Raw genomic sequence first — 19,015 nt, 5'->3', positions numbered from 1 at the left:
CTAGGAGCATGCGCGTAATACTTTGCTTCGATAACTAATAGATTTTTGCAGTAAGTATGTGAGTTCTTTATGACTAATGTTGAGTCCATGGATTATACGCACTCTCACCCTTTCACCATTGCTAGCCTCTCTAATACCGCGCACCTTTCGCCGGTATCATACACCCACCATATACCTTCCTCAAAACAGCCACCAAACCTACCTATCATGGCATTTCCATAGCCATTCTGAGATATATTTCCATGCAACTTTCCACTGTTCCGTTTACTATGACACGCTCCATCATTGTCATATTGCTTTGCATGATCATGTAGTTGACATTGTATTTTTGGCAAAGCCACCTTTCATAATTCTTTCACACATGTCACTCTTGATTCATTGCATATCCCGGTACACCGCCGGAGGCATTCACATAGAGTCATATCTTGTTCTAAGTATTGAGTTGTAATTATTGAGTTGTAAGAAAATAAAAGTGCGATGATCATCATTATTAGAGCATTGTCCCGAGTGAGGAAAGGATGATGGAGACTATGATTCCCCCACAAGTCGGGATGAGACTCCAGACGAAAAATAAAATAAAATAAAAAGAGGCCAAAGAAGCCCAAATAAAAAAATGAGAGAAAAAGAGAGAAGGGACAATGCTACTATCCTTTTACCACACTTGCGCTTCAAAGTAGCACCATGATCTTCATGATAGACAGTCTCCTATGTTATCACTTTCATATACTAGTGGGAATTTTTTTTCATTATAGAACTTGGCTTGCATATTCCAATGATGGGCTTCCTCAAAATGCCCTAGGTCTTCGTGAGCAAGCAAGTTGGATGCACACCCACTTAGTTTCTTTTTGAGCTTTCATACACTTATAGCTCTAGTGCATCCGTTGCATTGCAATCCCTACTCACTCATATTGATATCTATTGATGGGCATCTCCATAGCCCGTTGATATGCCTAGTTGATGAGAGACTATCTTCTCCCTTTTGTCTCCTCCACAACCACCATTCTATTCCACCTATAGTGCTATGTCCATGGCTCACGCTCATGTATTGCGTGAAGATTGAAAAAGTTTGAGAATGTCAAAAGTATGAAACAATTGCTTGGCTTGTCATCGGGGTTGTGCATGATTTAAATACTTTGTGTGGTGAAGATAGAGCATAGCGAGACTATATGATTTTGTAGGGATAACTTTCTTTGGCCATGTTATTTTGAGAAGACATAATTGCTTAGTTAGTATGCTTAAAGTATTATTATTTTTATGTCAATATTAAACTTTTGTCTTGAATCTTTCGGATCTGAATATTCATGCCACAATTAAGAACAATTACATTGAAATTATGCCTACTAGCACTCCACATCAAAAATTCTGTTTTTATCATTTACCTACTCGAGGACGAGCATGAATTAAGCTTGGGGATGCTTGATATGTCAAAAACATATCTATAATTTTTCATTGCTCCATGCTATATTATCTTCTGTTTTGGACATTATTGGGCTTTATTATCCACTTTTATATTATTTTGGGGACTAACCTATTAACCTGAGGCCCAACCCAGAATTGCTGTTTTTTTGCCTATTTTAGGGTTTCGAAGAAAAGGAATATCAAACGGAGTCCAAACGGAATAAAACCTTCGGGAACGTGATTTTTGGAACCAACAAGATCCAGGAGACTTGGACCCTACGTCAAGCAACCAACAGGGAGGCCATGAAGTAGGGGGCGCGCCTACCCCCCCCCCTCCCCAGGCGTGCCCTCCACCCTCGTGGGCCCCCTGTTGCTCCACCGACGTACTCCTTCCTCCTATATATACCTACATACACCCAAACTACCAGATATGGAGCCAAAACCCTAATTCCACCACCGTAACTTTCTGTATCCACGAGATCCCATCTTGGGGCCTGTTCCGGAGCTCCGCCGGAGGGGGCATCGATCATGGAGGGCTTCTACATCAACACCATAGCCTATCCGATGAAGTGTGAGTAGTTTACCTCAGACCTTCGGGTCCATAGTTATTAGCTAGATGGCTTCTTCTCTCTTTTTGGATCTCAATACAAAGTTCTCCCCCTGTCTTGTGGAGATCTATTCGATGTAGTCTTCTTTTGCGGTGTGTTTGTTGAGACCGATGAATTGTGGGTTTATGATCAAGTTTATCTATGAACAATATTTGATTCTTCTCTGAATTCTTTTATATATGATTGGTTATCTTTGCAAGTCTCTTCGAATTATCAGTTTGGTTTGGCCTACTAGATTGATCTTTCTTGCAATGGGAGAAGTGCTTAGCTTTGGGTTCAATCTTGCGGTGTCCTTTCCCAGTGACAGTAGGGGCAGCAAGACACGTATTGTATTGTTGCCATCGAGGATAACAAGATGGTTTTTTTATCATATTGCATGAATTTATCCCTCTACATCATGTCATCTTGCTTAAAGCGTTACTCTGTTCTTATGAACTTAATACTCTAGATGCATGCTGGATAGCGGTCGATGTGTGGAGTAATAGTAGTAGATGCAGGCAGGAGTCGGTCTACTTGTCTCGGACGTGATGCCTATATACATGATCATACCTAGATATTCTCATTACTATGCTCAATTCTGTCAATTGCTCAACAGTAATTTGTTCACCCACCGTAAAATACCTATGCTCTTGAGAGAAGCCACTAGTGAAACCTATGGCCCCCGGGTATATTTCCATCATATTAATCTTCCAACACTAAGTTATTTTCATTGCCTTTTATTTTACTTTGCATCTTTATCATAAAAATACCAAAAATATTATCTTATCATATCTATCAGATCTCACTCTCGTAAGTGACCGTGTAGGGATTGACAACCCCTTATTGCATTGGTTGCGAGGATTTATTTGTTTTGTGTAGCTGCGAGGTACTGGCACGTAGTCTCCTACTGGATTGATACCTTGGTTCTTAAAAACTGAGGGAAATACTTACGCTACTTTGCTGCATCACCATTTCCTCTTCAAGGGAAAACCAACGTAGTGCTCAAGAGGTAGCAGCCGACGACGCAGTACAGCTAGTAGAGCACTCGCTGCCAAACGCCTATGTGAGAAACCCTCGTGAGCCCAGCTATACAACCTCCACTCCTCCTCGATGCCGTCCTCGTTCACTTCAATCCGCAGCCGAATTCCCCCTGTCTCCACTACTTAGTCCCTCGGACAGCCGGACCCATCCTCACCTTGCCATGGCAGCCGCAGCACTGAGGGTGCAGCTCAACGCCCTTCCCCTCCCCACTAGTTGTGTGGTTGTGATTTTGGCCAGGCTGGCCGACTAACTTGGCCTTTGCCTTTGCGTTGGTGTGGTCGATGTCGATCCAGGGCGTGGTGGACGAGGATATATGTTCGAGGAGCTGCGGAAGGAGGGCACCGCCGCCGAGGTCTCCCGCCTCTTCATCTATGACGCCTGATATCATCGACGACATCGACACCCTGATGTTCGCCCCCATGCCCTCTATCATCTCTCCCTCTGCTCTCTATCTCGGGTACTGACTCATCGTAATTATCTGCTTTGGAAATCGCAGGGAGGACTGGAAGAGCCCGAAGTGGACTTTGACGAGGTGGAAGCCCTGACGCAACAACTCATGCCGTGCACCTCCAGGTGATGACCATCATAAACCCTTTCTCTCTCTTCAACCTGCTTATTTTTAACTCTATGTGTTTGTTTGCCCGCTGCTACGTCCATGTCATGCGATTCAGATCGGTTTATTATACTGGGCAAAGGATTCTTATTTGTCGGTTGCACTGCCGCATAGGCGTAATTAGAAGAATCAAGTTTAGTTGCTTTTAGTGTAACGGAGTTACCGGTATCCCGATTAATATCAATGTTATGATGAGGATAAATTGTTGTCATTTTCGGAATATTCCTGGTATTAATGATCTGCTATTCTATGTATTACTAATGGTGGTTTTTCTGGTATTAGCGATCTGCTATTCTTTGTATCTCAAATGGTGTTTTTTCTAGTTTGTCCACGGCATCAATGTTGTTTTTTATTTGGATGTGTCGGCACAGGGTGTGTACCTCACGACAGGGCCGCACAATTGAGGTTTGTGTCATTTTATTGGCGTTGTATAGCTGAGTTTAGTCATATATCGTGTAACGAAATTGTTGGTATTCTTCCCAATGTTAATCAAATCGTATAGCTTGGCGAGGGGATTTTTTGTCGTTTTGCAAACGTTTCTTCTACTATTGTGTCTGTTCTTCAGGCAATGCCATTATTCTAGGTCGAGAATGAAAAAAATGCTGTTTTATAAGCATGGCTGCTATTAATGACCTGCAATTCTACATAACGTCAATGTCCATTCTTTCTGTTTCTCCATTGGAACGGTGTTGTTTCTATTCAGACTTGTCAGGCGCAGGGTGTGTATGTCATTTGGGTGTCGTATATCCAAAATTAGAAGACCTGATTGTAGTTGTGTCTCGTGTAGCAGAATTGTCGGTATTCATGACAATTTCATGGTTCAGCAAGAAAAACTTTGTCGTTTTGTAAATATTTATGGTACTACTGATCTGCTATTGCACATAACGACAATGGTTTTTTTCTAGTCCATCAAACAATTTATAGAGTTGACAATCATGATAGGAAATGGCTCCTTGAGAATATTATTGTGTTGACGTCTCAGTTCATAATAAGTTTGATAAGTTCGTAATTTCCTGATCTGCATCTTTTTTGCATATTTCAGTGTCGGTGCATAACAAGTGAACCTCGTCTGCATGCACTTCGGCAATTTCTATGCCATACAATACAAACCAGGGTCAAAACTCAATTGCTTATTACATATTGTTACACAATAATTATTCGCAACATTGTTTTTCAATGTCTCTATGTAAACCTGCCAGCTCATGTTGTCTTTTCTGTCGTTATTTTCAGCTCATACCAATCTAACGTTGTTAAGAAGTAACCTGATTTTCTTTTTCACTTCATTTGCAATCACGTTGTTGATATTACTCGGTTCATTATCTGAATATGCTACGCTTTGATGGTTCTCTTGTAATTTGTTGGCTCTAGACTTCTATTTATAGCACAACTAAATTCTTATATGGCAAGAGATTTTTATTTTTTGAAATATAGGGTTACAATTTTTGAACCAGTTCATCTCAGTTCTGTTAACCTCTTCAGAATTTGACAACATGATATTTTTGCATTATTTCAGGTGTCTCATGTCATTGGCTCTTGTTAGGAATGAGTTCTATAATGTGCGACATGAGTTGGAGATCATGATGCAGGTCGCACCTTATGTGCCTCATGTTGGATTTTGATACCAACTTCCCACTAGTTTCATAACCCATAGATTGGTCATATTAAGATAGAGAAGAGGGAACAATCTTTAATCCTTAATCTAATTCTTTTGACATTTAGATTTGGAGCACTTAGTTTGAGGTACCAAAAATTATCATTTAGCCGTTAAATGATTATGTGTAATTTTGTCATCATGTTTGGTAGTTGCATAGGTTAGCTCAAAAAAAAGTGGTAGAAATTCTTTGTTTCCCAACTTAAATTATGCTTCGCCAAATTCCCAAATAAGAAACTAGCTAACTTGTAACATGGCTGATTAGTGAAACCATGTGACTTGAGCACCATTACGTGCCATAGACTTATCTTAAATCATTTTTCGGAAGGTACTTTTCTTAATCATTGACCTGTTATTCATCTTTTGATGCAGCTCGAAGAGCAGATCGTGGCATGTGGTCCTGACTCCTAAGTAGCGGCAAGTGAAGGGGATAGAGTGTGGCCCCATACAATCCCTTGCATTATGCGGTCCATGTGTCTCCGAAGATGTAGCGGTTTTCAAAGGGTGTCTAGCACTAAAGGGGCGCATAAAACAGAGATGAATATTCTCGCGTCGGAACTTTGGGCTCGTAACCCTGTGAACAAAAACTATTGTCGTGTGTTGATGTCATTGTGAAGTCCATATTCTAGTGTGTCGTGGATGTGTTGCCACCCCGCCTATGGGCTGTGTATAAAACCTATACCTGCTTGGTTGGTCCTCTAGGTACTTTGTTTTGCTGTATGTTCTGTTTGTTTTTCTCTATAAGCAAGTCTTGTTGTTGGTTGTTGTACCCAGAGTGTAGCCAATCACCATATTTGGGCAAGTTAAACATGTCTTTTTGGTCTGAAATTTCAGTGTGGCCTTCTTATAAGAGTACGACGGCACCACGAGCAGTAGCTGGTGGAGGGGCAAAACACAGGGGATGGTCTGCGAGGTCACATCCAGGGATCACAAAGTTGTCGGTTCGCCAGATGGCGTGAAGAGCTTCTCTGGGCTTAGGTATGTTTGCATTGGTGCAAAAAGTCTGAGCTAATTAAGTCGCCAATTACAACTCCAATGATGATCGCTGGAACATCATACTACTCCTTTAAAAAAAAGGAGGATGGCCCCGGCCTCTGCATCTGGGAGATGCATGCAGCCATTTTATTCGTTATTCACAAAGACTTTACAAAGTAATACATCAATATGTCTGAATCCACCATCTTGGAAACATCTGTCGCTGCTCCTATCCAATGTATGAAGGGGGTACAGTAAGTCCGAGCCAAATAATCGGGTCTCTCACCTAAGCCTAAAATCAAAAGCTGGAGGCCGCAACCAAGCCACATACCAGGTGTGCGCTACAAACTGGTTCGAAGCCCTCTCATGGGTCTTTGCCACCATCCTCCACAGATCCATCTTCAGAGTGGCTGCTGATGAATCGACCTTGCTAGCCCTGTCGTCGATGCCACCATGGTGCCAAACAGTGCCACTGCCCTCCGCTCATCCATCCAGACATGTCTGTCGTCGAGATCCCAGCTGCACCATGCCGCCAATACTCATCTTCTTCACCTGGTAGATAACACACTGCTCCACCTGTGAACCTCTGCACCAGCGCCACTGCCCTTTGCCACCCAGAGCCCATCGCCAGAACAACCCTCTACCGAACACCCAAGCCTCCCCAGATGGCGCCTTCATGAAGGGTACGACGCGCATAGCGCCGTAGCTGTCCAATCACGCGGATTTTGGACTTTCGTCCGGGAGGGGGTGGGGTCAGGGGTGGATAGGATGGACCTCGGCTTTGCTCCCCAAGGAGGACAACGACGTTGAAAGATGTCGCTGCTGCCGGGCCGGAACAGCCGACCAAAGTTTCCTCCGGTTCCAATCCTACACCACCAACCACCATTTGCTCCGGATGAGCCATCAACAGGAGCCTACACGGAAGAGAGTGCCATGGGGCTCAACCCTCCAGATCTGGCGATGAAGAAGGTCGTGTTGCTCAACGGTTGCTGCCAGTGGCACCTCATCATCCCCGTGGCTGAAGGCGCCGGCAACGCCATTAGTCGCGTAGACGATGTCGCCCTTTGACTAGGCGTCAATCTGGACGAAGCCAAATGCAGGGCCGATCTGGAAGAAATCCACCGACCCCTGCCAGGCCCGCCATCACGCAAGCTAGGCCGCAGGAGACCGCAACCCGATGAGGTCTGATCCTCACAGCCCGCTCACCGTTCGTCGAGACCCACCCCGTACGCCCACGCACGGATCGGGTCACCACTGGCCTCCACAAAGTGCTACGGCCCGCAGACCAGGGGTTGCCGCGAGAGAGATCCCCGCTGCGGCATTCAGCCAAGCGGGCTTCACACGAAATTTGGATCCCGCTTTCTTATATATGTGCCAAAATTTTGGTACAACAACCCTCCACATCCAACTCTATTTTTTTCAGAGTGGAGGAAGGGGACACTTAGCGGGACTTTCAGTAGCAAATTTTCCATACAGATAGAGGCACCTATCAAAAAGATACTCCAAAGGCTTCAGGATCACAGTCTCATTAGTTGAAGAACACTCATGCTAATCTACGTTATGTGAATTCAAATCATGCATTTATTAACTAGTCCACGGCCTCAGCAGCTACAACGTCAGAAATACAAAGAGGAAAAACATGAAACTAAGTTTTACACAAATTATTCAGGCAACCTTCCCTTGCCAAGATGCGATCATCCCTATTGGTTGTTCTTCTATTCCACTTCACCCGATGCTCTTCTAAAGTAGATAACAAGTCCAATATGTCTTCATAGAGAGGCCCAATCTTGGGGAGGTTTAGTCTATAGAGTTTAGCGCTATAGCCACACCCTGATTGTCATCAATGAATACAATTGTTTGCTCAAGCATGTTGTCTGAGAGTAGTTCATGGCCTTGCTTGTTGGAGAGAATAATTCTTTCCTTGATGATTTATCTTACAAAGATCAAGCATATAGGTCGAGGGAGAGAGAACTGACTCCCCTAGAATGTAGGCATGTGATGACCCAAAAGTATAGGGGATCTATCGTATTCCTTTCGATAAGTAAGAGTGTTGAACCCAACGAGGAGCAGAAGGAAATGACAAGTGGTTTTTAGCAAGGTATTTTCTTCAAGCACTGAAATTATCGGTAACATATAGTTTTGTGATCGGATAAATCCTAACAGGTAACAAGTAATAGAAGGAAACAAGATGTAGCAAGGTGGCCCAATCCTTTTTGTATCAAAGTACAAGCCTGCATGAACTCTTATATAAAGCAAAGCGCTCCCGATGACACATGGGAATTATTGTCAAGCTAGTTTTCATCATGCTCATATGATTCGTGTTCGTTATTTTGATAGTTTGATATGTGGGTGGACCGGTGCTTGGGTGTTGCCCTTCCTTGGACAGGCATCCCACTTATGATTAAACCCTCTCACAAGCTTCCGCAACTACGAAAGAAGTATTAACGTAAACCGAACCAGCATGAAACATATGGATCCAAATCAGCCCCTTACGAAGCAACACATAAACTAGGGTTTAAGCTTCTGTCACTCTAGCAACCCATCATCTACTTATTACTTCCCAATGCATTCCCCTAGGTCCAAATAATGGTGAAGTGTCATGTAGTCGACGTTCACACAACACCACTAGAGGAGAGACAACATACATCTCATCAAAATATCGAACGAATAGCAAATCCACATGATTACTTATAACAAGACTTCTCCCATGACCCCAGGAACAAACGTAACTACTCACAAAGCATATTCACAATCATAATCAATGGACTATTAATTATCATTAAGGATCTGAACATATGATCTTCCACCGAATAAACCAACTAGCATCAACTACAAGGAGTAATCAACACTACTAGCAACCCACAGGTACCAATCTGAGGTTTTGGGACCAAGATCGAATACAAGAGATGTACTAGGGTTTGAGCGGAGATGGTGCTGGTGAAGATGTTGATGGATATTGACCCTTCCTCGATGAGAGGATCGATGGTGATGATGATGGCGATGATTTCCCCATCCGGGAGGGATGTTTCCTCGGCAGAACGGCTCCACCGGAACCGTAGATTGGTTCTGCCCAGGTTCCACCTTGAGACGGAGGCGCTTCGTCCCGAAAGCTTCCTTATGATTTTTTTCTAGGGTAAAAGACACCATATAGCAGATGATGGGCACCGGAGGCCTGCCAGGGGGCCCACAAGGTCGGGGGGTACGCCCAGGGGGGTGGGGCACGCCCTCCACCGTTGTGGCTGGCTGGTGGCCCCCCTCTGGTTCTTTCTTCGCCCAATATTTTTTATATATTCCAAAAACAATCTCCGTGAAGTTTCAAGACTTTTGGAGTTGTGCAGAATAGGTGTCTAATATTTGCTCCTTTTCCAGTCCAGAATTCCAGCTACCGGCATTCTCCCTCTTCATGCACTCCTTGTAAAATAAGAGAGAATATGCATAAGTATTGTGATATAATGTGTAATAAAAGCCTATAATGCATTAAATATTGATATAAAAACATGATGAAAAATGGACATATCAACTCCCCCAAGCTTAGACCTTGCTTGTCCTCAAGCGAAAGCCGGTATGGATAAATATGTCCACATGTTTAGAGATAGAGGTGTCGATAAAATAAAGCACGGACACGAGGGCATCATGATTATCTTTAGAACAACAACATAGAATGCCATATAATTTCTTATGTTAAAGTAACAATTCGTTCACAAGGTAAAGTATGAATCAGAAACTTCATTGAAAACTAACAAACTATGATCTCAGTCATTGGAGCAATTGCAATTTATCATAACGTCAGTAAGAGTCAAATAAGAGCTTTTCAGCAAGTCCACATACTCAACTATCATATAATGTTTCACAATTGCAAACACTCACACGATACTTATGGTTACAAAGTTTCAATCGGACACCGAGAAAGATAGGGGCTTATAGTTTCGCCTCCCAACTATTTACCTCAAGGGTAATGTCGGTGTCAAAACCGGCGGATCTCGGGTAGGGGGTCCCGAACTGTGCGTCTAGGCCGGATGGTAACAGGAGGCAAGGGACACGAAGTTTTACCCAGGTTTGGGCGCTCTTGATGGAGGTAAAACCCTAGGTCCTGCTTGATTAATATTGATGATATGGGTAGTACAAGAGTAGATCTACCACAAGATCGGAGAGGCTAAACCCTAGAAGCTAGCCTATGGTATGATTGTTGTTCTGTATGTTGTCCTACGAACTAAAACCCTCCGGTTTATATAGACACCGAAGAGGGTTAGGTTTACACAAAGTCGGTTACAATGGTAGGAGATCTATATATCCGTATCACCAAGCTTGCCTTCCACGCCAAGGAAAGTCCCTTCCGGACATGGGACGAAGTCTTCAATCTTGTATCTTCATAGTCCAGGAGTCCGGCTGAAGGTATAGTCCGGCCATCCGGACACCCCCTAATCCAGGACTCTCTCAGTAGCCCCTGAACCAGGCTTCAATGATGATGAGTCCGGCGCGCAGATTGTTTTCGGCATTGCAAGGCGGGTCCTCCTTGAAGTACTTCATAGAAGATTTTGAACACAAAGATAGTGTCCGGCTCTGCAAAATAAGTTTCTACATATTGCCATAGAGAGAATAATATTTACACAAATCTAATCTGCTGACGTATTCCCTAGTGTGACATCGCACCACGACCAAGCCTTTATTCGAATCGTTTTATTGTCCCACCTCAGCGTGTCATGCGAGGCGGTTTCCTTGGCACGTCTCGTCAAAGCAGAGATCGTGTCCCCTTATTCCGGGATTCTCATCAATACGGGCGTGGGTAACGCAACCGCTTCTAGGACTCCTAGACTATACGCAAGTCCAAACGGCCACGGAGAGGACACTTGATATTCACCCTCTTTATAAAGGGACAAGGCTTTTATTTTTTCCCTCCCGTGCTCAATCAAATCCTTCCCCCACCTTAAGCTCAAACACCCAAAGTTCAGGTCAGGTGCTCCGAACCTTCAATCATGTCCGGATATAGCCTTCAAGGCCGATGGGTGCCTTCCTCTGTCACGGAAGAAGACATCAAAAAGTTGAGGGAGGCCAGATATCTGACCGCCGAGGTTTTGCATCGGTTGCCTGCCCAAGGGCAGGCCGTCCCCTCCCCCGAACCCAACGAGAATGTCGTGTTCGTCTCCCACTTCCTCCGAGGTCTAGGCCTTGCTCTGGATCCTTTTGTCAGGGGTTTGATGTTTTATTACGGGCTAGATTTCCATGATCTAGGTCCGGACTCCTTTCTTCATATCACGACATTTATTGTCGTGTGTGATGCCTTCCTCCGGGTTACCCCTCACTTTGGCCTGTGGCTCAAGACCTTTGAAGTAAAGCCGAAGATGATCGAGGGGCAACATGCAGCGTGTGGAGGTGCCTCAATATGCAAGATGACGGGAGCTCCATGGCCCAAAGGTTCCATTCCAGAGGTGTCTGAATTGTGGCAACAGGAGTGGTTCTACATCACGGCTCCTAGAAGTGCCAAGTGGGCGGCCGCCCCCGTTCCGCTCGGGCCCTCCACCACAACTGATGTCATGGATTAGCAGAGGTCTGAGCTGGGGTCCAGCCAAGGACGTGCCTATACTGCAAAGCCGCATTCGAGATCTCTTCAATGGAGATTTTAGTTTGGTTGCGGTAATACAAGTTATGCTGGTTCATCAAGTCCAGCCTTGCAAACACCGGCCCCTTCGCTTCTGGGAGTTCAATCCCGAGGGACCGCGTGTCATTCAAAATTTCCTCGGCCTGACGCACAAGGAGATGTACAAGTCATTCTTCGGACCTCAGGTAGAGTGTCCGGAAATCACCGAGGACGTGGGCCTGAGCAGTAATCGCGCCGCCGAACAGGTAAGGAATCTTCCGACCGAACATACTATCTCTCATTTGTTACGAAGTTATTTCTGAGAGTTCGCTTTTTGACCAGGACTGGCTAACAAAGGTGAAGTTGATTCGGTGTTCGGCCCCCCTCCCTGAGGGTTTGGACAATCCGGTATTGGAAAAGATGCTCCAGGTCGCACCTTGCCCGGAGCCCTTGAAGGAAGATACTGGGGAGGATAATACGGGCGGACGCGGGCCCCCAATGCTGCCCATTCTAACCGAGGGAGTGAGCGTCTCCATGAAGGAAGACGACCGGAGGAGGAAAAGGACTGCGCCCGGGGATTCAGAAGCCGAAGCTTCCAAACGAGAGAAGAAGTCTCCCACAGAGGGTCCTACCTTGGGGGGTGCTTTTGCCGCACAAAGTCCGCGGGGGGATCAATTCTCCAGCGAGTCGTAAGTGACCCGAAATACTTTAATAGTATAGGTATGCCGTCTTTTTCTTCTGAGAAAATAACCACCGTATATATCTTTGCAGTTCGGGCCTTAGCCCGTCTCAAATGAGCCCGTCTTCAGGGGATCTTCTTCCAGAGATGATGGAGAGCGAAACGCCTCCTCCGAACTCCTCCGCTCCGGAAGCGGGCGACCCCGAAGTGTCATCGCGGAGGGCCTCTCCGAGTCCGGTGAGGCCAGAAGATAATCCCATTGACCCCCGAAGCTCCCAGTGTCTGGCTCCCGAAGAGAGCGGACAAAAGAGTCCGGCACCGTCTGGTGTGCAATTGGATGTTCTGAGGGAGTTGGTGGGGCGAGCGGCCATCTCAGATGAACACCGTGTGCTGATGAATACGGTGATGGAGAGAATCTCGTCCGCCGAAAGCAGATTGCATGAAGCTTTTATGAGTCTACTGACAGGCTTTGAGGTATGTAAAATAATGTATGATAGTCCTGCACATGCTAGGTGTGCCCTGTGTAGATAGTAGCCCCTGAGACTCTGGTTGTCGTCGGAAACGACGACGAACAGAGGATCATATTCCCAGGTAATAACCATACTGCCTCTATGTGCAGGTGATGGAAGCTCCGGTGGCTAGCCGGACTAGCGAGTTTTCCCATTTAAAATGGCAGTTGGATGCGGCAGACGCCGACATCAAGCTTGTTAACAAAAGGCTTGACGAGGCACAGGGTAAGTGTCATTATCTGGTAAATGCCACATAGTAAGAGCAGCATGATACCGGTATCTTTAATATGTTGTGACTGTAGATGGAGCTGCCACTGTTGAAGCCTTGCAGGCAGAACTTGCCCGAGCCAAGGAAGAAGCGAGGTTTGGTAATGCGGCTGCTTTGAAGGCGACCGAAGAGTTGAAAGCCGAGAAGGCCGCGCATGGCGAGAGCCGAAATAAGATGGCCAAGATGGCCATAGAATTAAAAGCCGCCGCCGACCGTTGCCGGATTCTTGAAAAGGAAAACCTAGCGAAGGCATCGGACCTTGAGAAGGCTGTTGCGATGAGAAAAGACATCCGCTCCGCTATGAGGGCGAAGAAGGAGGAGCTGCGGGAAGCCGGGGATATTGTAGCTGGGAAATCCTTTATGTTGCGGAGGAAGTTCGGAGATCCACGGTATGCCTCTCTGGATCGGCTGTGGAGTTCGGAGGATGTGTATATGGATTTGGCGGCGAGCGCTGCTGATGCGGCCAAGTACTTCCAGGGTCAGACGGACCGTGAAGTGGACCAGCTGTTTTGGACACAATTCCATTCTCCCGAGCGTCCTCTTTCATTGACTGACCAATTAGCCGAATGGGCCGAACTGAATAGGTTGTCCGGACTCGCCATGAGGTCTGTTGTGGATCAGCTATGGCCGGAAAGGCCAAAACCAAACAGCTATTTCAGCTTGGTGCAGCAGTTCCTTGACGTGGTGGCGCGCATTAATGCGATGAAGAGGTCGACGTGCATAGAGGGCTCACGGATGGCCTTTGCCCGTGTTAAAGCATACTGGGCGGAGATGGACGCTACCACTGTTGCAGCGCGGGATTCGGCCATAGGTCGAATGGCTGCTGAGCACTACTTTGAAGAAGTTCTTGAGGGTGCTCGTTTGATAGAGACCTAGTGCTCAAAAGATATTATGTTTGAGTGATATGTAATCTCATTGTAAGTGAAATGCTTTTATAAATTTTTATAAGGCTATTTTTATACTTTTGCCTGAAAGTAATATGATGCCTCTTGGGCGGCCGTTTAGTATACATGTGTATAACCTGAAAGATTGCAGCCGTCGGCTTCAACCCCCATGCATATAATGCGGAGGTGCTCGCAAAAAACACGCGTTCACACTTAACCCAACGTCTTGGTCCTATTAAGGAGGTGATAGCGGAGCGAGCGAGGCAACCGGACTATAATGCTTTAGCACTTTCACTTAGCCATAGGAGTTTGACAGTGGGGCTACTAGATAGCCCCTGGTGGCTCCGCACTCTCCCGATCCCGGGGTGCGTAAATGCCTAGCCGGAAAACGGCCCTTCGTTAAGGCGGAGGAATTCTAACTTTCCAACAGGTCATCAAGTGGTTGACCAGTCTCACGCTATATCATGACAGTCAGTTTTCGGCTTTCTCTACTGAGGTGCTCGTCCGGATGAACCAGGGCACAATCGCAGTAGTTCTCCTGGTGCTACCTTAGCCGGCAAAGCGTAACGTAAGGCACCAAAACACAGGACCCGGGCAAACCCAACATTTGACCAAATACAATGATTCGGAGCTGATGCATATAGGGCCAAACTCGCGACGCTGAACACTCCCTAAGGTATTCGGTCTTTGTGGTATAAACCAGGCCTAAATAATGGCCTTTGTAAGAAGCCCCTTGTGTCTAGGTACGTGCATTGTTCTGGCGTGGCCACATGCCAAGACGTCAGCATCCTTCTCAACGGTGGATATGTATCAACAAGAGACAGTAAAAAAGGTTTACGCAGGGTCTTAATCTAAAAAGAATCCTTGGAGCAGGTCCCTGCTGCACATCTGCGCCTATGTCTCCGTTGTGCCGTATCCTGGATGGGTGTAGCACGATGATCGTCTATAAAAGAGAGGAATTTAGGTGAAAAAGTTGTCGTGCAAAAAGATAGTTTTTAAAGAAACCATGTATAATTCAAGATGAGAAGAAATTGCCACTTGTCTGCGCGTGTTGAGCCCCTTGTATTGACAAATAGGGGTGTGACCATTTATTCAGTATAAATAACGGTGCCGGACTTGATTAGTTGTGTCTGAGGTCTTGACGACCTATTGGATGCTTTCGCTGGTCCGGGTGCCTTTAGTGTGCGGCAGCCAAGGCAGTCGCACTCTCTTCGGCGCGCAGAGATCGCTTGATATTTCCGTTCACTGAAATGATGCCACGTGGACCGGGCATCTTGAGTGTGAGGGAGGCGTAGTGTGGTATTGCATTAAAGTGAGCGAAAGCTTCACGTCCGAGCAGTGCTTGATAGCCACTTTGGAACGGAGCGATGTGGAAGGTTAAATGCTCGCGACGGAAGTTATCGGGGGAGCCGAATATAACTTGTAGTAGGAGGGAGCCCGTACAACGAGCCCCTGGGCCTGGCGTTACTCCTTTAAAGGTAGTATTGCTATGGCGAATTTTTGTTGGGTCTAACCCCATCCCGCGGATTGTATTCTGATATATTAGGTTTAGATTGCTGCCACCGTCCATCAAGACTCGTGTGAAGTGATATCCGCCAACTACTGGGTCTAATACCAGGGCAGCCCATCCTGCGTGTCGGATACTTGCTGAGTAATCGCGATGGTCGAAAGTGATCGGTTGAGACGACCAGTGGCAGAACATCATGGTGACAGGCACTTGGGTATATTTTCCTGGGAGTGCCGCGTTGTTTTTTCCCTTGATCACGTGTAATACGTTTACTGTTTTGACTTCTGGTGGAAATTTCTTTTGTTCCCCAGTGTCTTGCTTGGGAGGCTCGTCCTCGTCTTCACTTGGTGTATCCTCCCCCTTGTGTACGGTGTTGAGCTTGCCGGACTGCTTGAAGACCCAACATTCTCTGTGGGTATGATTAGCAGGTTTACCAGGGGTACTATGGATCTGACATACTTGGTCTAGAATTTTGTTGAGGCTGGCCAGTTCATCCCTGGTGCCTTTAGAGGGCGGCTTTTGACCTGGCCGAGAGCTTTTGAATCCGGCGTTTACTGTCGTGCCCTTCGTGTTGTCTTCTTTATTCTGGCGTTTGTTATTGCTGTTGTGCCGTGATTTCCCGTTTCCATCTCTAACTTTAGATGTACTGGGGTCGCTGGTGCTGCATCTGGCTAGCCAGCTGTCCTCACCCGCGCAAAAGCGGGTCATGAGGCTTGTTAATGCGGCCATCGTTCTCGGCTTATTTTGGCCGAGGTGTCTGGCGAGCCATTCATCACGGACGCTATGCTTAAAAGCTCCCAAGGCTTCGGCGTCCGGACAGTCAACAATCTGGTTCTTTTTAGTAAGAAACCTGTTCCAAAGCTTTCGGGCTGACTCTCCGGGTTGTTGAGTTATATGACTCAAATCATCCGCATCCGGAGGTCGGACGTAAGTCCCTTGAAAATTTGCCCGAAAGACGTCTTCGAGCTCTTCCCAACTTCCAATGGAGCTTTCGAAGAGGCCTTTAAGCCAGTGACGAGCTGGCCCTTTGAGCTTGAGGGGTAAGTACTTAATGGCGTGGAGATCATCTCCTCGAGCCATATGGATATGAAGGATGTAGTCCTCAATTCAGACCCCAGGGTCTGTTGTTCCGTCGTATGTCTCTATGTTTACGGGTTTGAATCCCTCTGGAAATTCATGGTCCAGCACCTCATCGGTGAAACATAGGGGGTGTGCGGCACCCCTGTAGCTGGGTGTACCACGTTGTTCGGATGTTTGTTGTGTTGCATTGTATGCTGGGGCGCGCTTGCGTGGTCCATAGATGGATCTTGTTGCGCCGTCCATTGGGTGCGAGCCCTCGCATGGGTCGCGTGTTGTATTGTGAGTGGCGTTGTATGCCGCTCTGTGTTAGTAGAGGGGTCGTCTATCCGGCCAGGTGGCTGCTTTGATATTTGGTTGTGGGGGGTCTGAGGCCTCCTCATCGAATTCAGGTAGCAGCTTCCACTTTGGGTACCTCTTGGAGGGGCGATTGTCGTCGTACCTCGATGCTGTGTTGAGTATTTTACTCCAACTGATTTGGAGTGTGTCTTGCGCAGCCTTGAGCCTTTGCTTCTGCTTTTTAAGACTCCTCGCGGTGGCAACAAGCCTTTTATGGGCATTCTGCTGCTCCGGGTGCCCGTCCGGCGTTATGTCGTCCGGACCATTATCCTTGATAGAATTTGTTTGTTCGGTTTGATTATCCAGATTGCCGTTGTCCGGCAGCGGTTCGCCCTACTCCAGCGCTGGGTCTGTGTGATCGTTATTTCTGTCGAGGCGGGATTTGGGGCGGCGCTTGCGTCGCCGCTTTGACTGCTTTTCGAGGGAACAAGCCTTCGGTGCGTCCTTCCGCTCCTCGTCGTCATCTTTTGGTGCATCCACCATGTATACGTCATATGACGAGGTGGCTTTCCAGGGCCCAATAGGCGCTGGTTCTTCATCGTCTCCTTCATCGGCGTCCATACCGTCGATGTCTTTGGAGTCGAAGTCGAGCATGTCGGTTAAATCGTCGACAGTGGCTACAAAGTAGGTGGTGGGTGGGCTTTGAATTTGTTCATCGTCTGTATCCCAACCTTGCTGACCGTAGTCCGGCCAGGGCTCTCCTGATAAAGAGAGAGACTTTAGTGTCTTCAGAATATCGCCGAAAGGCGAGTGCTGAAAGATGTCCGCGGTAGTAAACTCCATGATCGGCGCCCAATCGGGTTCGATCGGCAGGGGCGCGGAGGGTTCGGAGTCCGGAGAGGAGTCCGACTCCTTGGAGTCACGAGTCTCGTGGAGTGCGGGGCTGGTGTTCGGCTCGATCGCCGTTGGGATCGCAGCCCCCGAGGCGGCGTCCAACCACCCATCCTCGATCGGCGCAGTTGGCTCCGAATTAAGGGTCGAACCTGATGCGGGTGCGGCCTCCAGGGCACTGTTCAGCGGCAGAGCTAGATCATGCTCGTCGTGACAGTGCGGCGCGCTCGGTAGTGGCTCGAATCCGTCGAAGATCAAGTCCCCGCGGATGTCAGCCGTGTAGTTTAGACTTCCAAATCTTACCTGACGGCCAGGGGCATAGCTTTCGATCTGCTCCAGATGGCCAAGTGAGTTGGCCCGCAGTGCGAAGCCGCCGAAGACGAAGATCTGTCCGGGGAGGAAGGTCTCTCCCTGGACTGCATCGCTATTGATGATCGTAGGAGCCATCAAGCCTAACGGCGACGACACAGAGGAACTCTCAATGAAAGCACCAATGTCGGTGTCAAAACCGGCGGACCTCGGGTAGGGGGTCCCGAACTGTGCGTCTAGGCCGGATGGTAACAGGAGTCAAGGGACACGAAGTTTTACCCAGTTCGGGCCCTCTTGATGGAGGTAAAACCCTACGTCCTGCTTGATTAATATTGATGATATGGGTAGTACAAGAGTAGATCTACCACAAGATCGGAGAGGCTAAACCCTAGAAGCTAGCCTATGGTATGATTGTTGTTCTGTATGTTGTCCTATGGACTAAAACCCTCCGGTTTATATAGACACCGGAGAGGGTTAGGGTTACACAAAGTCGATTACAATGGTAGGAGATCTATATAACCGTATCGCCAAGCTTGCCTTCCACGCCAAGGAAAGTCCCTTGCGGACACGGGACGAAGTCTTCAATCTTGTATCTTCATAGTCCAGGAGTCCGGCTGAAGGTATAGTCCGGCCATCCAGACACCCCCTAATCTAGGACTCCCTCAGGTAATGTCAACAATAATATTTTATTATAACTTACATTCGAGTGGATATATATATATATATATATATATATATATATATATATATATATATATATATATATATATAT

The 19,015-nt window shown here is 46.9% G+C and overlaps 1 pseudogene; it reads left to right on the top strand.

Annotated features, from left to right (window-relative positions):
• The first annotated feature begins 3,307 nt into the window (after positions 1–3,307).
• The window catches only part of LOC119283742, a 53,228-nt pseudogene continuing 37,520 nt past the window's right edge, over positions 3,308–19,015 (top strand).

The sequence above is a fragment of the Triticum dicoccoides genome, chromosome 4A, assembly GCF_002162155.2.
Source record: "Triticum dicoccoides isolate Atlit2015 ecotype Zavitan chromosome 4A, WEW_v2.0, whole genome shotgun sequence".
Classification (NCBI taxonomy): domain Eukaryota; kingdom Viridiplantae; phylum Streptophyta; class Magnoliopsida; order Poales; family Poaceae; genus Triticum; species Triticum dicoccoides.
The sequence above is the reverse complement of the archived record's forward strand: the minus strand, read 5'-3'. Positions and strand labels throughout refer to the sequence as shown.